Source organism: Staurois parvus, unplaced genomic scaffold (genome assembly GCF_062004578.1).
Source record: "Staurois parvus isolate SC_StPar_1 unplaced genomic scaffold, SC_StPar_1.0 ptg000550l, whole genome shotgun sequence".
Lineage (NCBI taxonomy): Eukaryota > Metazoa > Chordata > Amphibia > Anura > Ranidae > Staurois > Staurois parvus.
This window is the reverse complement of record NW_028318346.1, coordinates 581,079-594,466: the sequence shown is the minus strand read 5'-3', so window position 1 is coordinate 594,466 and position 13,388 is coordinate 581,079. Positions and strand designations below refer to the sequence as shown.

General features: G+C 42.5%; 1 long non-coding RNA gene across 6 annotated transcripts in view; it reads right to left on the bottom strand.

The window, feature by feature from the left end:
* Positions 1–275: 275 nt before the first annotated feature.
* Positions 276–13,388, bottom strand: part of LOC149451045 (uncharacterized) — a 92,745-nt gene continuing 79,632 nt past the window's right edge. For all 6 annotated transcript variants that reach the window (XR_016315164.1, XR_016315163.1, XR_016315161.1 and 3 more), the window contains one exon: positions 276–506. This is a non-coding gene — a long non-coding RNA (uncharacterized LOC149451045). The remainder of the gene's footprint in view (positions 507–13,388) is intronic.

Below are 13,388 nucleotides of genomic sequence, written 5' to 3'. Positions count from 1 at the left end.
ATTTTGGAGGACATGCCCAAAGGTCAAAGGTTTGGGATTTGTGTATACAATTTTGTTTTCGTTGATCCTTGTCAATTTTAAGAAGTCCCCATTACAGGCCCTACTTAACCAACCAATAGAGGAGGCACCAAAGCATTCCAAAATATTGGTCTTGTTTACATTCCTAGCGGCCAGAATAGCAGTAACCAGGTCCTGGATGTCTTTTGTCCATCCTCTTTTCATTAGTGAACGCTAAAATGTCATGGCAAATGGTGCATAAAAAGCTATCAGCCGCATTGAAAAATAAATTACATTTATTCAAAAGATCATGGGACCCTTGGATAAGTTATATTTCAGCAGACAGACAATCAGTGAAGTTCCAACAAAGGGCAGGGGAGATGGACACGGAACAAAACTCTAGATTACCCGCATGTCCTGATATTCTTCTTCTAGCTTTCTCTCTCTTCTCTTCCTTTTCTTTCTCTATTCGACCTTCCTTCTGCATTTACCTGGGTTATCATATGCACCTGATTAAAGAAACATGTTCATTAGAGTATATCATTTTGGTGAGCATTCAACCTGCGTAAAAAGTGTACGGCACAGCTAATGATATGAGAAATATCAAACCAGACCTCAGTACAAAAAATGATGCTGTACATGAAAATACCTTTTGCACTTAAAGGGTAACTTCACTTTCATGGGTATTGTACACATAGCATGTATACACATTGTACGCATAGCATGTACAATGGCGATCAATGATACTGACGTTTGTCGCCATTTCACTGGCGCACACAAATTTATGGTTTGACATGTTGGGTATTTATTTACTCGGTGCAACCTCGTCTTTTATATTTTACCAGAAATTTGGGCAATTTATTGCATTTGTTTGCCCTAAAATTTTGCATTTTAGACCTTTGAGGTATTATCATTTTTAGGGTGGAACACATAACAATGTTCCGGCTCCTGCAGCAGCTTAGTGTGTGATAGCAGTACGAGGAGAAGTTCCCTGTACCAGCTATGTCATTTTTAAAAGAGCGTGGCCATGTGGGTGGAGCCTCGCATGGCCACATCATTCATTCACAGAGTTCTGTGAATTAATCAACTGCAAGTACTGACATCCTTTGCGGATGTCGGCTTGTAGTTCTCAATGAACCAACACGGCACTGTTGAGCGCTCTGGTAGTTCATCAATTTAGCCTGTCAGTGTGAAACGGTCTGCCTGTAAGATGTACAGCTTACACTGACAGTCTGCAGGAGTCCTGCATTACACCTGCAATCTTGCCCTGCCCCCCTCATCCTCGTCACTGGCTCTGATTGACAATAGTGGGAGTGCCGGTACCACAGCAAAGCATGTAAGACCCGGAACTGGGGGGAGAGAAGAGCTGCAGAAATGCACAGTGCTGGATCGAATGAGGGCTCAAGTATAAGGGGGGTGAGGTAGATACGGATGCCTAGACATGTTTTACCTTAATGCAAAGAATGCAATAAGGTAAACCTGGTTAGGCTTTATAACCACTTTAACCGGTTCCCCGCCGCCCTATAGTAGAACTACTGCTACAGGGCAGCAGGGCTTTGCAAAATCTACAGCTGTCAATCATCGGGTCCCAGACGGAGATTCCCCGCCGGTACCTGGTAATCGCCAAGGAAAAGTGACAGGGGAGATGTCTGTGTGTAAACACCACAGATCTCTTCCCTGTCTGCACCAACATGCTGCTTTGTATTGCTCTGCATAGCAAAGAAATACAAAGCAGCATGTTTCCCTAGTAAAACACACACAGTACATACAATAAAACAGCACAGTTAACCCCTTCCTGCTCAGTGTCATTAGTACAGTGTCAGTGTGTTTTATTAGCACCTATCACCGTATTAGTGTCATTGGGATGTCAGTGACACCAAGTCAGTTTCCCGCCCAGTGTCAGAATGCCCGCCGCAGTCCCGCAATAAGTCGCTGATCACCACCATTACTAATATTAAAAAAAGTAAAAATTCAGTATCTATACTGCCATTTGTAGACGCTATAACTTTCACATAAACCAATTAATTTAAATGTATTTGGGGGGGGTTTAGCAAAGACAATTTTTTTACTGGACATGTTTAATAGCAAAAAATCAAAAATATATATTTTTTTCAAAATTGTCGTTTTTTTTTAAAACGCACAGGCAATCAAAAACTATTGAAAGAAAGCTTTATTTTTGAGAGAAAAAAAAGACGTAAATTGTATTTGGGTGCAGCGTTGCATGACCGCACAATTGTCAGTTAAAGTAACGTAGGGCCGTATCGCAATAAATGGCCTGGTCAAGAAGGGGGTAAATCCTCTGAAGGGCAAGTGGTTAAAGTAGGAACATATGCAAAACTCTTTTTTCCCTATTTTGGATAGAGTAGGGCAGGGTTATAACCCGTCAGTTTTTTGCCATCTGTGTCCCAATGGGGAGATGTACCTTCCCTTCCTGTCCTATAGCCCAAAACAGGAAGTTAGAGGAAAGTCCTGGAAAATAAGATAATCCATTGGGCCCTCCAGGTCACCAGAACTATAGTCCCAATTGGAAGATTTCCCCATTATTACTATTCTGGGGACAACCCAAAATGTTTTACTTCTTTAGATCAGGGGTCTCCAAACTTTATATACAAAGGGCCAGTTTACTGTCCTTAAGATCTTAAGGTGGGCCAGACTGTGGACATTGGGAGTAGAAAATGTCCTGGCATCAGCGGGAGCAAACAATGTTCCATTTTTGGTAATGAGAGGAGCTGTGCTCCATCCTTGTGTCACTGAGGAATCGTGCCCCATCATTGGTGTCATTGGGAGGAATTGTGCCCCATCACTGGCTTCATTTGGAGGAATTGCACCCCTTCATTGGTGTCAGTTGAGGGGAATTATGCCCCATTGCTGGTGTCAGTGGATGACATAGTGCTCCAAGCGCCAGATAAAAGCAAGCAAAGGGCAGCATCTGGCCCCCGGGCCACAGTTTGGAGGCCACTGATGATAATGGTAAACAGAACAGACAGAGAGGGTGAATCCCCCAACAGGGTCAGTTGGAACAATAAAAACTGTCAGGGTGTTCTAATCCATCTCCATACTATCCAAAACTGAAAAAAATGTTTTGCCTTTACCTATACTTTAACTTAAAAAGTACAATAATGGGGTTAACTGATAAACTCCAGAAGATCAAAAAAGAAAGCTTAATAGACATGAGCTAAATCAAAGCCGTGCAAATAAAAAAAGAAGTACAGTCAAAGTTCTTTTGGCTGTACTTCTCCTTTGGATCACAGGACTGCAGTTCGTTCTGCACTCCTGTGACCCGTGCCTGCCCAGTCACTGCTCTCTGCTCAGAGGTCATGTGATCGCTGAGTTCTCACACTTAGAGTCGGTGGGGGGGGGGGCGATGCTGCATCCACCTACGTAAGTATGATTTAGAGAGAAAAAAAAGCAATCCCACACATCTCTTTGAAGATCTGAACTTTTAGGTCTGGTCTTGGACCAAGAATTGTCTTGCTTTTTTATATGCAGTCAGGTCCATAAATATTGGGACATTGACACATTTCTAACATTTTTGGCTCTATACACCACCACAATGGATTTGAAATGAAACGAACAAGATGTGCTTTAACTGCAGACTGTCAGCTTTAATTTGAGGCTATTTACATCCAAATCAGGTGAACGATGTAGGAATTACAACAGTTTGCATATGTGCCTCCCACTTGTTAAGGGACCAAAAGTAATGGGACAATTGGCTTCTCAGCTGTTCCATGGCCAGGTGTGTGTTATTCCCTCATTATCCCAATTACAATGAGCAGATAAAAATCCAGAGTTCATTTCATGTGTGCTATTTGCATTTGGAATCTGTTGCTGTAAACTCTCAAGATGAGATCCAAAGAGCTGTCACTATCAGTGAAGCAAGCCATCATTAGGCTGAAAAAACAAAACAAACCCATCAGAGAGATAGCAAAAACATTAGGCGTGGCCAAAACAACTGTTTGGAACATTCTTAAAAAGAAGGAACGCACCGGTGAGCTCAGCAACACCAAAAAACCCGGACGACCACGGAAAACAACTGTGGTGGATGACCAAAGAATTCTTTCCCTGGTGAAGAAAACACCCTTCACAACAGTTGGCCAGATCAAGAACACTCTCCAGGAGGTAGGTGTATGTGGGTCAAAGTCAACAATCAAGAGAAGACTTCACCAGAGTGAATACAGAGGGTTCACCACAAGATGTAAACCATTAGTGAGCCTCAAAAACAGGAAGGCCAGATTAGAGTTTGCCAAACAACATCTAAAAAAGCCTTCACAGTTCTGGAACAACATCCTATGGACAGATGAGACCAAGATCAACTTGTACCAGAGTGATGGGAAGAGAAGAGTATGGAGAAGGAAAGGAACTGCTCATGATCCTAAGCATACCACCTCATCAGTGAAGCATGGTGGTGGTAGTGTCATGGCGTGGGCATGTATGGCTGCCAATGGAACTGCTTCTCTTGTATTTATTGATGATGTGACTGCTGACAAAAGCAGCAGGATGAATTCTGAAGTGTTTCGGGCAATATTATCTGCTCATATTCAGCCAAATGCTTCACAACTCATTGGACGCTGCTTCACAGTGCAGATGGACAATGACCCAAAGAAGACTGCAAAAGCAACCAAAGAGTTTTTTAAGGGAAAGAAGTGGAATGTTATGCAATGGCCAAGTCAATCACCTGACCTGAATCCGATTGAGCATGCATTTCACTTGCTGAAGACAAAACTGAAGGGAAAATGCCCCAAGAACAAGCAGGAACTGAAGACAGTTGCAGTAGAGGCCTGGCAGGGCATCACCAGGGATGAAACCCAGCGTCTGGTGATGTCTATGCGTTCCAGTCTTCAGGCTGTAATTGACTGCAAAGGATTTGCAACCAAGTATTAAAAAGTGAAATTTTGATTTATGATTATTATTCTGTCCCATTACTTTTGGTCCTTTAACAAGTGGGAGGCACATATGCAAACTGTTGTAATTCCTACACCGTTCACCTGATTTGGATGTAAATAGCCTCAAATTAAAGCTGACAGTCTGCAGTGAAAGCACATCTTGTTTGTTTCATTTCAAATCCATTGTGGTGGTGTATAGAGCCAAAAATGTTAGAATTGTGTCGATGTCCCAATGTTTATGGACCTGATTGTATATGTTTTTGTACTATACAACAAAAAAGCAAACAATATTTAAAAAAAAAAAAAATCTGAACTTTAACCTTCCTTTCAGTCTTACACAGTTGTACTGAAAGTGCTTACTCCTGATTTCACTGCACACTGAGCTTCTTACAGTGTGCATCAGAAGTCAGAGCCCACCTTATTTCCTTGCTAGAGGACATTGAGCATCTAGTGTTGCCTCTCCAGCCTTACTGTCCCTGGCCCACCCCTTTCATTTACTGGATTTCAGTTTTTTCATCCGCAGAGGTTCAGCACCACATGTGTGCATTACCTAGTGATCTGCGTGCCAATGAAGCACGCCTACAACATCCACTGCTTACAGACTGACATCCATCTATCAAGGCATTTTGAAATTTACACAACTCATCTCAAGAGTCAATCCCCTGGTCAGGGCGGGGCCTGAACATGGCGGCGGGGGAGAGCTCAATGTAGGAGCTCGTGGACGGAGCTCCGTTGTCTGGCCTCCCCAAGCCTCCAGGGCTATCCCCTCAGGCATGCTTTGAGTCCCGTGGCGGGGGACTTACCCTGGCCCGACGGTCCCCTGTTGAGAAGAGGTGGATGCTGGCGTGGAGAGAGAGAGGAGCGGCTGGAGACCGGCAGAGAGAGAGTCCCTGGATGCCGGGAGACGAAGGGGGACGGCGCGATCACATGACCGGCCGCAAAGCATCACTGGGAGATCGGAAAGCCGGCCGGCCGGCGTTTTGCAGTGAGAGAGCTGCGCCGACCTGTTTGCCGGTGACCGATTCAATCTCCCCCTGTCACCCTGAAACCCCTCAAGCTAAAAGCAAACGGGAGAAGAACTTTTGAGACCAGGACAAGGAGATCGAGGAGAGCCTGGGGAGTTGCCCCCCCCCCTCCCACAAACGGAATCTTAGGGGAATCGAACGAGAGAGCACTCACAAAGAAGAAAATACATAAGGAGGGTGAGTGACCATGACTGTACTTTATTTTGTACTGATATGAAGCTCTGAGTGGACCCCTAAAGAGAAGCAAGGAGTAAGGGAAAGGGGGGCCCCCGGAGACTGTATAAAAAATGGAAGAGGCCCGAGGGAAGAAAAGCTTAAAAAATCAGCAGGGGGTCAGGGAGGAGATCTGAAGGTTAAAGAACTGTTTTTTTCCCCCCCTTACACACAAATTTATAAAGGAGTATAAGAAGAATATAAGCCACAGAGAAAAATGAAAAATAAAAACGTAAAAGGAAGTGGGCTTAAAGGGTCACAGACTGGTACAATTAAAAAATATACCTCCCAAGGAAACGTAACCCCAGAAAGACACCAGAGCAGGACTGAAAAAGGAGAAGTAGACCTTAGTATGGAAAGTAGTCCTAGAGTATCATTAGGCCTTGATACTAGCAACCAGCAAACATCAGGCAATATAGAGATGGGAAAAGATCTACAAATACCTAACAAAAAAGAAATGGCAGAAATGTTTAAAGAATTGGAGAAAACAATAAAACAAGAAATGGTAAATATCCGTAGCGATCTGGGACACCTGTTGGAGAGAGTTGAAGAAACGGAGGAGAAGGTTAAAAGTCAGACCCAGGCTATCCTTGAACTAGAAAAAGAAATAACTAACATAGGGAAAGCCCAAGAAAAACTGTTATATAAGGTTGAGATACAAGAAAACAAAGACAGGAAGAGAAACGTCCTGATACGTGGGGTCCCAGAGAACTCAAAGGGAGAAAGCCTGCAAGAGGTGGTTTGTAAAATACTTAATACTATAACAGACAGACCTGAAATGGATAGGACTAAAATAGAAGGAACTTTTAGAAAAGGAAAAATTCAAAGAATCCTGGGGAAAGAAAGGCCGAGAGATATATTAGTTCAATTCTATGAGCTCCGGGATAAAGAAAAAATCTGGAAGAAGACCAAAGGAAAATCAGTAATTAAATATGAAGGAGGAGACATACAGATATATGCGGATCTGGCCCCAGAGACTCTGTGGAGAAGGAGATCTTTGAGACCCCTATTGGAAAGGTTGAAAGAACAAAATGTGCAATATAGATGGGGGACTCCTGAATGCTTAATAGGATGGAAAAATGGGACTACAGCATACCTCAGGTTTCCAGAAGACTTGAAAATTTTTTTTGACAGTTTAAAAATTCAAAGAATGGAAATCCCTGGCTGGGAAGAACAACAATGGGAAAATACAACGAAGAGAAAAGAGGACCGGCAATTTGTGGGGGGGATGAGGCGGGGGAAGGGGGGAGGGGGAGAGGGATGGAGGAGGAGAAATAGAGCCTTTTTTTTTTTTTTCCCTCCTCCGTCCTTTTTCTGCCCTCACCCCACCGTCCTCGTTTTATTGTGCCTGAGATAAATCTGGATGGGACCTGGGGGGTTATGGGGAGGTTAGACAAGGGGAAGTAGTCCATGGACGGAGTCTTAGCCCAAGGATTAAATCAAAAGTGGATTTTATATTCCATAAATGATTAGTAGGCAAATGATAGGCCTAAAAAGTGGGGGTGGGGGAGGGGGGAGGGGGAGAGTCGGGAGGTTGGAAGGGTGGGAAATGGGAGAGGGGGGATGTTATTTCTGCAAGATAAAAGAAGATATAAAAGCAAGTGAGAAGGGAGAAGGAGGAGAGGAGAAGAAGGGAGAAGAAGAGGAAATGAGAAAAGGGGAGAGAAAAGGAAAATATAGATGGAGGAGAAAAGAGGAAATTTAAGGAAGATGGAAGAGATTCAGTTTATAACATATAATGTAAATGGGATGAATTGCCCTGGGAAAAGATATAGATTATTTAAAGAACTACACCATAGGGCAGCCTCAGTGATATTTCTACAGGAGACACATCTTGAGATAAAGTCAAATGTTAGGCTGATGTCTAGAAATCACCCAACATGGTACTACGCAGACTCCCCGGTTAAAAGAGCAAAAGGGGTAGCAATAGGTTTGGCAAAGAATATTAGGTTTGAGTTGGAAGATAGAAAAACAGACCCAGATGGGAGATTCTTGTTTTTAACCTCCTTGGCGGTATTCCCAAGTGTAGCTCGGGGTAACATTTCAGTACCAAAAGCGGTAACCCCGAGCTACACTCGGGAATACCATGCGGCGCTGCTCCGGCATGTGTCCTTCACTTACCTTACCCTGCGCTCCCACGATGTGTCCCCTGCAGCGTCCCCGGCCATCTCCTCCGGCCGATGCCGGCATCCGGCTTCTGTGTCCTGTCCCTGTGACGTCGGGACGTACGGGCGCCGCCGCCGGCGGGAAATTTAAAAATTTTAAAAAATGTCATTTTTTTTTTTTTTTCATTTTACACAGTAAAACATTGCTGTTTCAACCTATTTCACATACATATTGTCCCTAGTGCTTTGTCCTGCGCCCTGCCTGCATTTTGTCTGTTCTTTCTGCCTGGAAACTGAGAAATGTCCATGGCGTCCAAAAAGTGTCCCTTTAGGTCAAAAGCGGTTTAGACCAGCTAGAGAACAGCGATAGTAAATCAGAACCACTTACAGAATTGAGTGATAATGATTCGTGGGGGAAATTCGTCATCAGAAACTGAAAACGATTTTGCGACTGAGCTCAGCAATGTGCGAACTTGGCGCTCTATTTCACATTTCAGTGTTTTTGGTTTGATTATATTATTGAATTAAATATTTTATTATTTTTATATTATTTTTATGATTATTTATTAAATTATAATTTATGATTTTGTGTTTCAAATTTTATCATACCCGGGATGTTTACTAGACTCTTTTTCGGACAGATTTCAGTGAGTTTTTCCTAAAAATTACAGCCTACAATAAAAAAAATACATATTTCCATGCAAAAAAATGGTACCGCTTTCAGCACCAAAAATCTGAAATAATCATACCGCCAGGGAGGTTAAAGGGCAAGTTACAAGAGATCGAGTGTACACTGGCCAATATCTACTGTCCTAATAAAAAACCGGAGGCGTATCTGAAAAAAGTGTTGAGGAAGTTGATGGACTTTAAAAAAGGACGTTTGATCCTGGCAGGGGACTTTAACTTTTGTATGGAACCACAAAGGGACGCCACCTCCCATATAAAAAGAGAGGGAAATAGGGCCCTGAAACTATTGAAAAAAGAATTACACATAAGTCAATTGGTAGATGCCTGGAGAATTACACATATGCAAGATAGAGATTATACTTTCTTTTCAAACATGCATAAGAGATATTCAAGACTAGATCATATATTAATAGAACATCAATTAATTGACCATCTGATCCAAGTAGAAATAGAGACAATATCTTTATCAGATCACGCCCCAGTTATTATGAAAATGGAATGGGGGAGGAGGAAATTCGGAGGGCTGGGATGGAAATTGAATGAGACACTCTTAGTGGAAAAGGAAATAGCTCAGAAAATAGGGCAGGAGATCGAACGCTTTTTTAAGGAGAATGAGACAGGTGAGGTATCAACAGCCACAGTGTGGGAATCTCACAAAGCATACATAAGAGGAATATTAATGGCAATTGGGGCAAGAAAGAAAAAAGAAAGAAGGGAGAAAATGAGTGACCTCTTAGAAGAAATAAGTAAAATAGAACAAATACATAAGAACAGAATAACAAAAGAAATAGAGCTGAAGTTAAAAAAAAAGCAAGAAGAATTGAAAGAAGTGATAGAAGAGGAGAGGAGAAAAGTATATAATAGAGTTTTGAGTGAGAGATATAGATGGGGAGAAAGACCTGGAAAATATCTGATGAGAGCCCTGAGGAAAAAGAAAAATAGAAATTATATAGAAAAAATAAAAGATGCTAAAGGAAACATGTTGCATTCAAATAAAGATATCATCAAAGCCTTCACAGAATATTACAGGAAACTGTATAATATAAGCCCCCTGGAAGGATTAGAAAACATACAAAGTGAGAAGAATCAAAAAAAAAAGAAATATCTGGAAATGGCTGGGTTACTAAAACTAAGTGAGGATCAACTGAACTCCCTAGATGCAGATATCTCACAGGACGAAATAAAATTAGCATTGAAGGGGTCAGTGTCGGGGAAAAGCCCAGGTCAAGATGGATATACAGTGAGATATTATAAAAAATTTAGTGAAATTTTAATACCAAAACTTAGAAATTACATGAACGCTCTAGGTGGAGAGATGGAATAAGAAGAGAATCATTACAAGCCCAAGTTGTGCTCATTCAAAAAGAGGGAAAAGATCCCTCACAGTGTTCGAGCTATAGACCTATTTCACTATTGAACACCGACATTAAGTTATATGCAAAGGTCCTAGCAAATAGATTGAAAGAGCTAATGCCAGAATGGATACAAGAGGATCAGGTGGGTTTTGTCCCAGGGAGGGAGGGTAAAGACAATGGGTTAAGATCACTGATGTTAATCCAAAAGAGCAAAAAGGGAAAAGAACCAGTGGTGTTACTCTCTATAGATGCTGAAAAAGCGTTTGACAGAGTGAATTGGAGATTCATGATGGATACTCTGGAAGCCTTAGGTATTGGGCCTAGGATGAGAGAGTGGATAGGGAAGTTGTACAGATACCCTTCTGTGGTTATTGGGGTAAATGGGGAGAGGTCAGAACCCATTGAGATGTCAAATGGAACAAGACAGGGATGCCCATTGTCCCCATTGTTGTATGTTATATCACTAGAACCATTGTTGTCAACAATAAGGCTGAATAGAGATGTAAAGGGAATCCTGATAGGAGATACAGAACATAAAGTTGCGGCTTTTGCAGACGACTTGCTGTTCTATGTAGGAAATCCCAGGATAACACTTCCAAACTTAATGAAGTCATTAAAGGAATATGGAGAACTATCAAACTTAAAGATAAACCCAACAAAAACGGAGATTCTAAATATAAACATCTTAAAAAATGAAAAAGAAAAAATACAAAAGGAATTCCCATTTAAATGGAAAGATAGAGATATAAAATATCTAGGAGTAAAGCTTACAGCCTCACACAAACATCTATTATTACATTACATTACATTGAGTTTATATAGCGCCAAAGGGTTTGCTCAGCGCTGTACAATAGAGGGGGGGACAATACATGAAACATTACAGCAACTACAAACAGCACACGAGGGGTTATAGGGCCCTACTCTTTCGAGCTTACAATCTAGGAGGGAGGGGGTAGTGGTACAGGAGGAAGTGGCTGTGGGGGATGGAGTGGTAGGAGGAATGAAGGAGAGCAGCAGTTAGGTGAGGGTGGGGTAGGCTTCCCTGAAGAGGTGGGTTTTCAGGGAGCGCCTGAAGGTGAGGAGGGAAGGTGACAGTCTGATGGATTGGGGTAGTGAGTTCCAGAGGATGGGGGAGGACCTGGAGAAGTCTTGCAGACGTGCGTGTGAGGAGGAGACCAGGGAGCAAGATAGAAGGAGGTCCTGTGAAGAGCGAGAGGCAGAGGGGGGTGGCAGAGGTGGAGCGGGTGGTGAGGTGGATGAGTCTAGCCGCTGAGTTGAGGATGGTCTGAAGCGGGGAGAGCCTGCACTGGGGTAGGCCGGTGAGGAGGGAGTTGCATTAGTCAAGGCGTGAGATAATCAGGGAGTGTACAAGTAGTTTAGTGGTGTCTGGGGTAAGGAAGGAGCGTATTTTGGCGATATTGCGGAGGTGGAGTCTGCATGTGTTTGTAAGTGATTTGACATGAGGTTGGAAGGAGAGGTTAGAGTCCAGAATGACTCCAAGGACTTTGGCTTGCGGGGCGGGATTGATGGTGGTGATGTTAGTAGTGATGGATAGGATGGGGGGGGGGGGGGGGGGGCGGCGCGGGCAGGAGGGAAGACGAGAAGCTCGGTTTTGGAGAGGTTGAGTTTGAGGAAATGGAGCGACATCCAGTCAGAGATGTCGTTTAGGAGGTGAGTGATGCGGGCGGAGAAAGTGGAGGTGAGGTGAGGGGTGGAGAGGTAAATTTGAGTGTCATCAGCATAGAGATGGTAGTTGAAGCCGTGGGAGTGTATGAGTTTGCCAAGGGAGGAGGTGTAGATGGAGAAGAGAAGGGGTCCAAGGACAGAGCCCTGGGGGACCCCAACAGAGAGGGGGAGTGAGGGGGAGGTGGCACCATTGTAGGTGACACTGAAGGAGCGTCCGGATAGGTACGAGGAGAACCAGGAGAGAGATTGATAAATGAGATTAGAGACGAATTAAAAAGATTGGAGGGAGGAACCCTGACATGGATGGGCCGTATTAATCTGGTAAAAATGGTAATAGTACCAAAAATCATATATAGATATCAAATGATCCCAATTAAACTCCCAGAGATTTTTTTTAAAATAATTAAGAAACTGATAACAAAATACATATGGAGGAATAAAAAACCAAGACTGTCATACGAACTGTTGAGTAGGAGGAAAGAAAGAGGTGGTTTAGGGCTCCCAGACTTTAAAAGATATTACAAAGCGGTAATATTGGCAAGAACCATAGATTGGATATATAATTATAAAAAAAAGTTGGGTGAGAATAGAGAATGAACTCAGTGGAATAGACCTGGGAAGAATGATATGGGTGCCAACACAGTATAGGGGTTTAAACGATAATGTAAATACATGCACTTTGAATGTACTAAAGGTTTGGGATAATTTACACAAAAGTATGAAATGGACTTTTAATTCAACACTGATTCCACTAAAAAACACGGAGTTTTTTCCCCCCAGGCAAAGAAGAAATAGGAGGGAGGTGGTTTAAAAAAGATAGGGTGCAATTGAGAGATATACTGGTGGGAGACGAAATAGGATCATTTGGTGATTTGAAGAAAAAAGAGGGAGAGATCTTCACTAAACTAGATGAATTGCGGTATTTTCAATTGAGGTGTTTTGCTGGAAGTTTGCCAAAACCTTTAAGGACAAAAGAAAATTGGAATCTGTTCGAAAAGGCATTGGGAACACAAGGTGATGGGAAACACGGGATTACTAAAGTTTACAAAATACTCACTGAATTAGACACAAACACAAAGCCAACATATATAACAAAATGGGAAATGGATATGAGAGTTGTGATAGATGAGGAAAAGCAAAGGAGAATGTATAGATTAATTCACGAGAACGTCTCTATGAGAGAAGTAGAGATGAACTATAAGTGTTTGACAAGATGGCACATCTCACCAAATGTAGAAAATAAGATATGTGGAGAGAGTTCACCACTGTGTTGGAGGGGATGTGGAGAGGTAGGCACTATATACCATATATGGTGGGGATGCCCTAAAATCCAGATATTCTGGAAAACAGTAATCCACTTGATAGGAAAATTGACAGAAATAGATATAGAGCTAGACCCAGAAGTATGTATTTTGCATAATATGGATATAACAGTAA